The following is an 11142-nucleotide window of genomic DNA, read 5'->3' as shown; positions in this document are numbered from 1 at the left end:
CTTTCATGTTGAAGTTTTTTTATCAGAGATCATCTTGAGGGTCAGATCGGTCTCGCAACACAGGCTATCTCCTCGCGCTACCCGTCAGACATGTGTCTGGTGGGGCGCGCCACATCTCGCCTCGTGACAGGGGGGCTGCACTCCGATTGCTCTAACTTTTGCATACGAACTTGGATTTGAACAATTTTTATATCAAAATCGATCGTTTCGACGAGACGAAGACAACCCGTGTAGATTATTTTTTCATTTGAGGTTGTCTTGGGGGCTTAATCGGCTAAACTGTACTTTGAATATAAGATCTTGGTACTTCAAGGATAGTTTCGGCCTTCGAGATGAAATCGGACGGCGATGACCCAAATTTCAAAGATGTTCATATCAATAATACTGAACTCTTTCATGTAGATCACTTCTCCATTTGAGTCCATCTAGATAATCATTTGACGCTTCTGGTCGGATTGACTGTCACAACCTCCACCCCGGCAGACCTTCCACCCGGGTAAGTTTTCCGCACCGACAAGGTTTCACCCCGGCAAGGTTTTTACACCGGCAAGGGTTCTCCCTAGCTCGGCAAGGTTTCTACCCCGACAAGAGTTCCTCCTCGGCAAGGTTTCTACCCCAGCAAGAGTTCCTCTTCGGCAAGGTTTCTCCCTCGGCAAGATTTCACACCGGCAAGCTTCTCCGCCGGCAAGCTTTCCACGCCGGCAAGCTTTCCACGCCGGTAAGCCTTCACATCGGCAAGGTTTTACCCCGGCAAGGTTTCATTCAGCCGGCAAAGGCCGAATACTTTCTCACTCAGGGCCGGCCCGCGAAGTGTTGCCTCTAACTTTTGCATACGAACCCTGATTCGTGACCATGCCAAAATCTGGTGTCAACACATGCCCCCCTGTTTTTCGGCAAAGCTTGTGTGCCGAAAAATAACTTGTATTGTGTTTATTCTAAGGACGATGTCAACACTCCATCGGCCATTTATTTTCCTCAGGACGATAATCAGGTATCAGCCATGTTTGTGCTAAGGGCGATAATCATATATCGGCCATTGCCCACTCAGGCTTCTTGCCACACACTTGGGTGGTATTTCTTCAAGTACTTGCCATTGAGAGCTCGAGGTAACAATGCCCCTTGTACGGATTCCACCAAATAAGATTTTCCGGGAACTATTCTTGCAATTCTAGAAGGACCTTCCCAACTTGGAGACCACTTCCCGAATTTTCTGTCTCTTGAACCAATCGGGAGAATTACTTTCCAGACGAGATCGCCAACTTGAAAATTCTTCAACTTAACTATCTTATTGTAAGCCCTTGCTACCCTCAACTTGTCCTTCTCTATGGCCTTCAAAGCAGCCAAACGTTTATCGGCAACCTCATCAATATTGTCCGTCATCAAGTTATAAAAGTCTACTACCAATAAATCATTTTGTTTGGCTATTCTCAAAGCATTCAAATTTACTTCCACCGGTAAAACAGCCTCTTGACCATATACTAGCTCATATGGAGTCACCTTTGTAGCACCATGCCTTGAAATTCTATGTGCCCACAAAGCTTCAGACAACAACTCATGCCATCTCCTCGGATTATCCTCAATCTTCTTCTTGATGAGCTTGATTAAAATTTTATTGCTAGACTCGGCTTGTCCATTAGCTTGGGCATAATACGGAGAGGAATTGAGCAACTTTATATTATAAGATTCGGCAAACTCTCTGACTTGGTGTGACATAAAAGATGAACCTTGATCTGTAGTTAACGTTTGAGGAATACCGAATCTATGAATAATGTGCTTAGTTATGAATTGAATTACCTCCGTATGTGTCATGTTCTTGAGAGGTACTGCTTCAGACCATTTAGTGAAATAATCAATTGCCACTAATACGAACCGATGCCCTTTTGAGGAAGATGGATGAATTTTTCCAATGAAGTCTAAACCCCAACCTCTGAAAGGCCACGACTTGATAATAGGATGTAACATAGCAGCAGGAGCCAATTGAATATCACCAAATTTTTGACAAGCTTCACACCCCTTATAATATCTGAAGCAATCATTAATCATAGTCGGCCAATAAAACCCAGCACGTCGCAATAACCATTTCATCTTGGGAGCCGACTGATGAGTGCCACAAATGCCTTCATGTACTTCTCACATAGCAACTCTTGCCTGGTCTTCGTCCAAGCACTTTAGAAGAACATCATCGACTGTTCGGCGATAAAGACCATCATCTCTCACTATATACTTGAAAGCCATACGCCGAACAGACCTGTCCATCCTTTCACTCGGATTGCACAAGTAATCAACAATGGGCTTCCTCCAGTCGGTATTGTCACCTGCACTAGATTTTTTGTTAAGGGCCGAATCAGTGGGTTCTGGTTCGGCCTCTCCTAAATTGGCAAGACAAGACATCGGTCTTTGAGAAATATGAAACATGCCATGATCAACATGATAGCCGGATGCTTGTTGTGCCAACTCATTTGCTCTCCAATTGTCATGCCTAGATATATGAGTAATGCTAAAACAATCCAATGTAGAAATTATATCCAGACATTTATCAAGATAAACATTAAGTGATTCGTCCAAACACTGAAAGATTTTGGATACTTGCTGCACTACTAGTAACGAATCACCGTAAGCCTCAATATGTGTAACACCTATAGCAAGTAACATCTCTAGGCTGAATAACAATGCTTCATATTCGGCTTGATTGTTTGTGCAAAGATATTCTAGGCGGCACGAGGCTTCAAAAACAGCACCATGAGGAGATATATAAACAATACCAACACCTTGGCCATTGCTACAAACTGAACCATCAAAGTATAATCTCCATGGTACTACTGAAACAAGGTTCATATCAATATCATGCTTGTCATTAATCCGATGTTCAACAATGAAATTAGCAACAATTTGTCCTTTCATGGATTTAGAGATTCATACGCCAAATCATATTCAATCAAAGCATAAGCCCACTTGCCAACTCTACCACTAAGAATTGGCCTATGCAACATGTATTTAATGACATCGGTCTGACAAGCTACTACGCAAGCACTCGGCACTAAATAATGTCTCAATTTTGTGCAAGCATAATATAAGCATAGACATAATTTTTCAATAAATGTATACCTTGTCTCGGCGTCCAATAAGCGCCTGCTCAAATATGTAATAGCATGCTCTTTTCTTTCGGTTTCTTGAGTCAAAACGACACCAATAACTCCTTCTGCTGCAATGTAAAGCCTGAAGGGTTCCCTATGCTTGGGTGCTTTCATCACCGGAGGAGTGCACAAATAATTCTTGATCATATCAAATGCTTCTTGCTGTTTTGCCCCCAAAGTGAAATCAACATCATTCTTTAACCGAAGGATAGGAGTAAACGCATCAACCTTCCCTGACAGATTAGCTATGAACCTCCTCAAGTAATTGACCTTGCCAAGAAACTTTTGCATATCTCTCTTGCATGTTGGAGCTTCCACTTTCTGTATGGCCTCTATCTTTTTGGGATCAATCTCTATGCCATCTTCATGGATAATGAAGCCCCAAAACTTACCAGCTGACACACCGAATGCACACTTCAAAGGATTCATCTTTAGTCCATAGTTTTTCATTCTTTCAAAAGCTAAACGCAAATCGGCCAAGTGAGATTCAAAAGCGTCCGATTTGACAACAATATCATCAATATAGACTTCAAGTATGACACTGACTAAATCATGAAAAATCAAATTCATAGCCCTTTGATATGTGGCGCCAGCATTTTTTAATCCGAATGTCATCACTGTCCACTCGAATAAACTAAGAAAACCAGGGCAACGAAAAGCTGTCTTGGACATGTCCTCTTCGTCCATAAAAATTTGATTGTATCCGGCATTACCATCTAGAAAGCTAATAACTTTATGTCCAGAAGCATCATTAATAAGCATATCGGCTATTGGCATGGGATACTCATCTTTGGGTGTAGCCCTATTCAGATCTCCGAAGTCAATGCACACCCTCAACTTGCCGGATCCTTTCTTTTCCACTGGGATAATGTTAGAAATCCACTTGGCATACCTGCAAGGTCTAATAAAATTAGCTTTAAGCAAACGACCGATCTCTTCCTTGATCCGGTCATATGTTTTTGGATTAAACTTTCTGGCCGATTGTTTATATGGTCTAAAACCAGCCTTTATAGGTAACCGATGCTCCACTAGCTCTCGGCTTAAACCTGGCATCTCATGATATTCCCATGCAAAGCAACAAACATATTCTTTCAATAGCTCGATCAACTTATCTTTATGATCGGCTTTTAAATTTGCATTTACAAATGTTGGCCTAGGAGTTGAACCATCTCCTATATCTATCTCTTCTAATGGATCGGCCGATGTAAAACCTTGTCCTAATTTATCCATATCATCTAACTCTTCTATGGACTCATACATATCGTTCTCATTAGACCGATATTCTACAAGTCGCTTTTGTAACCACTCTGAGTTAGGATCCATTTAAACATATCATACCTTGGAGCTGATTGCATTCAGTCGGCTTTAAAGAGACGGGCACGAAACCATTCTTGGTTGCGCTGAGAAAATCAAACTCTGACAAGTCACGTCCCGTCAAGCAAGTAGCATTTGGGTGTTGCCAATCTACGGATGCCTCGGCCAAAGCAACACAGGCCGAGTTATCCGCATGAACGACTTCCACTTCATCATCAACCCACTGGATCAAAAACTGGTGCATAGTGGACGGCACACACTGGTTTGCATGAACCCAATCACGGCCTAGTATGACATTGTAGTTACCTTGCACCTCAGCGACAAAGAATGCGGTAGCCAAAGTTTTACTTCCCACCGTGAGCTCCACATACATCACACCTTTGGCTTCAGTTTTCTCTTTGCCTTCAAATCCATTGAGCACCATGTTGGTCTTTATCAACTCTTCGTCATGCAGCCCCAATTTTTTGAAGACCGAGTACGGCATAAGATTCATCACAGCACCACCATCAACAAGCATCCGAGTGAGCGGTGATCCATTGATATGACCTCTGAGATACAACGGTTTCAGATGCGTTACTAGGTCTTTTGGCTTCTCGAATATTGCATTTTTAGGGCCAAAATCCAGCTGGGCCACCTCCCCTTCCTCATCTACAGCTCAAAACTCAGCAGGTAAGTAATACACCATATTGATATCCATACCTTCATGAACCGGCGTAGACTCATAGTCCAACATATCATCCTCTTCTTCAAGTGCATCCACCGATTCTGAAATTTGTCCAAGTGAAGGAGAAGTAAGAAGTGTCGCAGACGATGTAATAGTTGTCGCATCATCCTCCTTTGGTGGAGCAGGTGCTGCTGTGATAGGTGCAGAAGCGACTGCATCTTGTATTTGTTTAGGCCTCCACACTTGTTTTGTAGGCACCATGGGCCGAGTATCATTGAACAACTTATCCCTTTGCTTCTCGGCTTCTTGTTTTGTCATCTCTTGACTCCTTAACCTCTGTAGTTTCCTCTTTTGTATTTTTGTCAGCCCTGGAGGACACCAGTTTGGCTGAGTGCATTTAGGATATCTCATCTTTACTTGGCTGGTGTTTCCTTCAAGGTCATTAGCCGAGTACTTTGGTGCGATAGCAAGTATCGGCTCAGTCTGATCGTTATGCATAATCGGCTATAGTATGGCGAATGTTTCGGTGCCCAAGATGAGTGAGTCGGCATCGGTTTTTTCCTTGCCTTTGCTTGACTCGACCGTTACAGTACTTGGCGACTTAACACGCCATTCTTGCTTGCCGACCCTTTTTTGATTATCTTGCACTGGCCGATTGATACTATTGTTTAAACGGCCTTGTGTGGGATAAGAAAGTCTCTCACAAACGGGCCTCCTTTGTTCTGCCCAACCCGGATGAAAAGCATAATGGGGCATTGGGGACTGCCTCCATCCTCCATTGAAGTCCCCCACGTAGTATGGCACATAGGGGGGGGGGTGGCGGCATCCATGGTCCTGGCGCCCACAACCCATATGGCCTTGCATGATGCTGAAATTCTTCCCGAGGAGGTGACCTTGAGCGCTTCCAATTTGATGACCGGTTAGAGCTAGAACCGGCCGCATGATTGGCATACTTGGACAACAACATATCAAAAGTTGGCTTGATTTTCTTGTGCTGCACTTTTGCCTCATTCCTCTTCCACTTGCCAACTTCTGGACTCTTGGGTTTGAAAAATTTAACTCGAGTATTTTCTTGCACTTGCGGTTGCCCCCCGAGTGTAGGATTCTTGATGGTGATTTTGATTGTCTCCTTGCCACAGGGTTGCTTGTCAAGCACAACCTGTCTCCCCAAGACCTTGTCACCCTCCTTGTCTTTCCTGGGCTCACCAACAATGACATTAGCTTTATTAGCAGATTCGGCAACCTCCGGCCGAATGAGTAGCTTCTTTCCCTCCAAATCCATGGTATTCATTGGAAAAGGCTGTTTATCAACTTGCATCTCAGAAAAGTTCAATCGTCCGTCATTAATGGCCGATTATATCTGCCGTCGAAAAACATTGCAATCATTAGTAGCATGAGAAAAAGAATTATGATACTTGCAATAAGCGTGCCGTTTCAGCTCTTCAAACGGCAGTAATGTATGAGATATTCTAATAATCTTAGCCCGTAGCAAAGCATCAAATATTTTATCACACTTAGCAATGTTAAAAGTAAACTTCATTTCTTCATCACGATTCTTATGAATCGGTTTCAGATCATTGCAAGTAAAGGGTTTGGCCTTAAATGGCCAAAAAAAATCAGTAGAAAAAACATCACCCTCATCGTCCGAGTGATCACTATCATATTCCGCCATATTCATCTTTGGATGATCGGCTTTGTATCTATGCACTTCTCTGAGGTCTTTGCTTCGACTTTCCTGAGCCAAAGACCTTTGTAAGACTTGGTTGATATTTAAGAACTCATAGCCTTCTAGCTTTTCTCTAATGGGAGTTCTCAAACCACTCAGCACTAGGTCTGCCAAGTCCCTCTCGGTTATCACCAAACTAAAACACCGGTTTTTTGTTTCTCTGAATCTCTTGACATAATCGGAGACCGATTCATCATGCTTCTATTTAACCGATGTTAGATGTGACAACTTGAGTTCATTGTCGCCGCTATAAAAGTGATCATGAAACTTCTGCTCTAGCTGCGACCAAACCCGAATGGAACCATGGGGTAAAGAAGAAAACCATGAAAATGCGGTACCAGTTAATGATAAAGGAAATAAATGCACTTTCAATTCATTCAATGAGCCTGCCTCACCCAATTGTGCTAAATACTGACTAACATGCTCCCATGTGGTTTTTGTGCCTTCTCCATTAAACTTAACAAAATCTGGAATTTTATATCCTGGAGGGCACTGGATGGCATCAAAGTACTCGGGGTACGGCTTTTGGTAAATCCGATTCTGAGGTAACTCAACTCCAAAATTCTCTCGAAGCATCTTAGCCATCTCCTCTCTAAGATTAGCTAGACCATCATCCATAGTGGACGATGAAGTTTGTGGCAGTGGCATAGGAGGAGTAGGGTTACTAGCTGTAGGTTAAGAATTGTGGTATGTATGTCGACCCATAATTTGGTAGTGGTCGAGTGGTTGTAGCTGTAGGTAGGGTTTGGTTCGGCGTTGCCACCGAACCTGGCATGCTCATGATAGGACTAATGGGTGCAGCCACAATCTGATTTGTTTGGGTAGGATAATAAGCCATCGGCACGGGAGGCGCCGATGCAATAGGTAAAGCCAGAATAGGGTTTTGCACACTAGCAGCTACACCATCATTACCTCTAGACGATTGAGATGTATTCTTCTGAGAATTAGTATTTTCTATGAAAGTTTGGTAGACTATATTGTTACCATCAGCAATACGACTTTCAATCTCAGCCCACTGCTCAGGAGAAAAGGCAGTACTTACAGAGGGTTTAACCTGCTCGGCTTGAAGAGGAGGGAACTTGATTTCTTCAATCGGAGTGATGTTGCCTTGGCGATCCTTCTTGAATTTTGCAAGGAACTCCTGCAAGTCCTTCTCCTCGCGCGCCTTCTTGTACTCCTCATAAACTTGGCGATGATCGGCCGATATCTCATCAAGAGTGGGCTTAATGATGTTATCGGCGTCTGCCTCAGATGGCTTGGGAATATCAGACATGGTGGATGATGACAATTGATCTTCGATCCCCAGCGGAGTCGCCAAAAAAGTGTGTTGACACACAAACACGTCACGTGTACCCTCAACACCGGGGGTGATGCACCGCAGCTCACGTCGAAGGAGACCCGACCGACAGCGCGATACGCAAGACAGTCGGCGGGCGCTTTTGCAGACCCGAAACCCCGCGCACCCGGGAGGGACCCCTTCAGGGATTGCGGCGGCTATGGGCTACCCTAGGTTGATTCGCTCGCCCCTAGAGCCTCGGGATTCGCAGCTCTCAAACACGAAGAACAACGAAGAACGAGAGAGAAAAACGGTGGAGAGATAAAACGTAGATGAAAAAGTAGTATATTGATTTGTTCGATTGTGTGTTGTTTCAATCGGCCGTCACCCCCAACATATATAAGAGGCGGCTGGACTTCCCGTACAAGCAAAGGATTTATCTAGGCTTTCCTTACAAAAAAATTACATCAATTCACGTCCGAAACCCTAGTCAAATTCGGACTGGTTTTATCCGAACTTTCCAAAACTGTTCGGTTTAAACTGGCTGCACCTTGCCGGTCCTTTTTGCGGTGGTAAACGATCTCGGATGAAAACAAGCCCAAAAGCAATCTTGACCGTTTTGACGAGACGAACAACTTTCATGTTGAAGGTTTTTTGATCAGAGATCATCTTGAGGGTCAGATCGGTCTCGCAACACAGACTATCTCCTCGCGCTACCCGTCAGACATGTGTGTGGTGGGGCGCGCCACATCTCGCCTCGTGATAGGGCTGCACTCCGATTGCTCTAACTTTTGCATACGAACTCGGATTTGAATGATTTTTATATCAAAATTGATTGTTTCGACGAGACGAAGACAACCCGTGTAGATCATTTTTTCATTTGAGGTTGTCTTGGGGGCTTAATCGGCTAAACTGTACTTTGAATATAAGATCTTGGTACTTCGAGCATAGTTTCGGCCTTCGAGCTGAAATCGGACGGCGATGACCCAAATTTCAAAGACGTTCATATCAATAATACAGAACTCTTTCATGTAGATCACTTCTCCATTTGAGTCCATCTAGATAATCATTTGAGCCCATCTTCAGCTTCTGGTCGGATTGACTATCACAACCTCCACCCCGGCAGGCCTTCCACCCGGGTAAGTTTTCCGCACCGACAAGGTTTCACCCCGGCAAGGTTTTTACACTGACAAGGGTTCTCCCTAGCTCGACAAGGTTTCTACCCTGGCAAGATTCCTCCTCGGCAAGGTTTCTACCCCGGCAAGAGTTCCTCTTCGGCAAGGTTTCTCCCTCGGCAAGATTTCACACCGGCAAGCTTCTCCGCCGGCAAGCTTTCCACGCCGGCAAGCTTCTCCGCCGGCAAGCTTTCCACGCCGGTAAGCCCTCACATCGGCAAGGTTTTACCCCGGCAAGGTTTCATTCAGCCGGCAAAGGTCGAATACTTTCTCACTCAGGGCCGGCCCGCGAAGTGTTGCCTCTAACTTTTGCATACGAACCCTGATTCGTGACCATGCCAAAATCTGGTGTCAACACATGCCCCCCTATTTTTCGGCAAAGCTTGTGTGCCGAAAAATAACTTGTATTGTGTTTGTTCTAAGGACGATGTCAACACTCCATCGGCCATTTATTTTCCTTAGGACAATAATCAGGTATCGGCCATGTTTGTGCTAAGGGCGATAATCATATATCGGCCATTGCCCACTCAGGCTTCTTGCCACACACTTGGGTGGTATTTCTTCAAGTACTTGCCATTGAGAGCTCGAGGTAACAGTTCCCCTTGTACGGATTCCACCAAATAAGAGTTTCTGGGAACTATTCTTGCAATTCTAAAAGGACCTTCCCAACTCAGAGACCACTTCCCGAATTTTCTGTCTCTTGAACCAATCAGGAGAATTACTTTCCAGACGAGATCGCCAACTTGAAAATTCTTCAACTTAACTTTCTTATTGTAAGCCCTTGCTACCCTCAACTTGTCCTTCTCTATGGCCTTCAAAGCAGCCAAACGTTTATTGGCAACCTCATCAATATTGTCCATCATCAAGTTATAAAAGTCTACTACCGATAAATCATTTTGTTTGGCTATTCTCAAAGCATTCAAATTTACTTCCACCGGTAAAACAGCCTCTTGACCATATACTAGCATATGGTACACTTTCCGAGGAAACAACCTCAAGTCCACATTATCAATTATATTGGAAAATTCCAATGATTACTATTGGAGGTTTTGAATTTCCTCTTCCTAATGTCAAGAAGAAATATGATATTCTTATTGTTGGGGTGTGCATATCCCCGTTGAGGTAACTTAGTGCTATTCGAAAATTCTCCGGTTTCATGTTATTCGGAAAGAGTTCGTTAACAAGACTTGATCAACCTTTTTAGTGGATTCCTTTTGATGAGCATGAGATTGATGAAGTTAGAAAGCACAACTCTCTGTACCATCCTTTTACTTTCTGTTATTTAGATTAAATAAAGCCAAAATAGTTTTTTTTGTCTCTTTTCTGAATTATCCTTGCAATAAAAAATACCCTGAAAATAAAAGTTCTCCAAATGCCCTGGAAATTTTATATGATTTTTTCTAGAATATTTAAGAATTATTGGCACTAAGAACACGCCTGAGGGCCTCACCACCTGGCCACGAGGGTCCAGGACGAGCCCCCTTCCTCGTGGGTCCCATGTGGGCCCCCTCCACATATTCTTGCACCCACACACTTTGTCTTCCTCTAAAAAAAATCATCCACCAGCTCAAACCCGAGTTCTAGCTCATCTTGCTGCCATTTTCGATCTCCTAGCTCAAAGCTCCATTCACAAAACTGCTTTGGGGGATTGTTCTTCAGTATGTGACTCCTCCAATGGTCCAATTAGTTTTTGTTCTAGTGCTTTATTTATTGCAAATTTTTGCTGCTTAGGTGACCCTGTTCTTGAGCTTGCATGTCAAATTTATGTGGTCAAAAGTAGTTTTAATGCATGATATGTCCTCTAGGCACTTGTAGGAGTAGTTGCTATCAATCTTGTTTAGTTTGGTTCACTT

Source organism: Triticum urartu, chromosome 5 (genome assembly GCF_003073215.2).
Source record: "Triticum urartu cultivar G1812 chromosome 5, Tu2.1, whole genome shotgun sequence".
NCBI lineage: Eukaryota > Viridiplantae > Streptophyta > Magnoliopsida > Poales > Poaceae > Triticum > Triticum urartu.
This window is presented reverse-complemented; position numbering follows the sequence as displayed.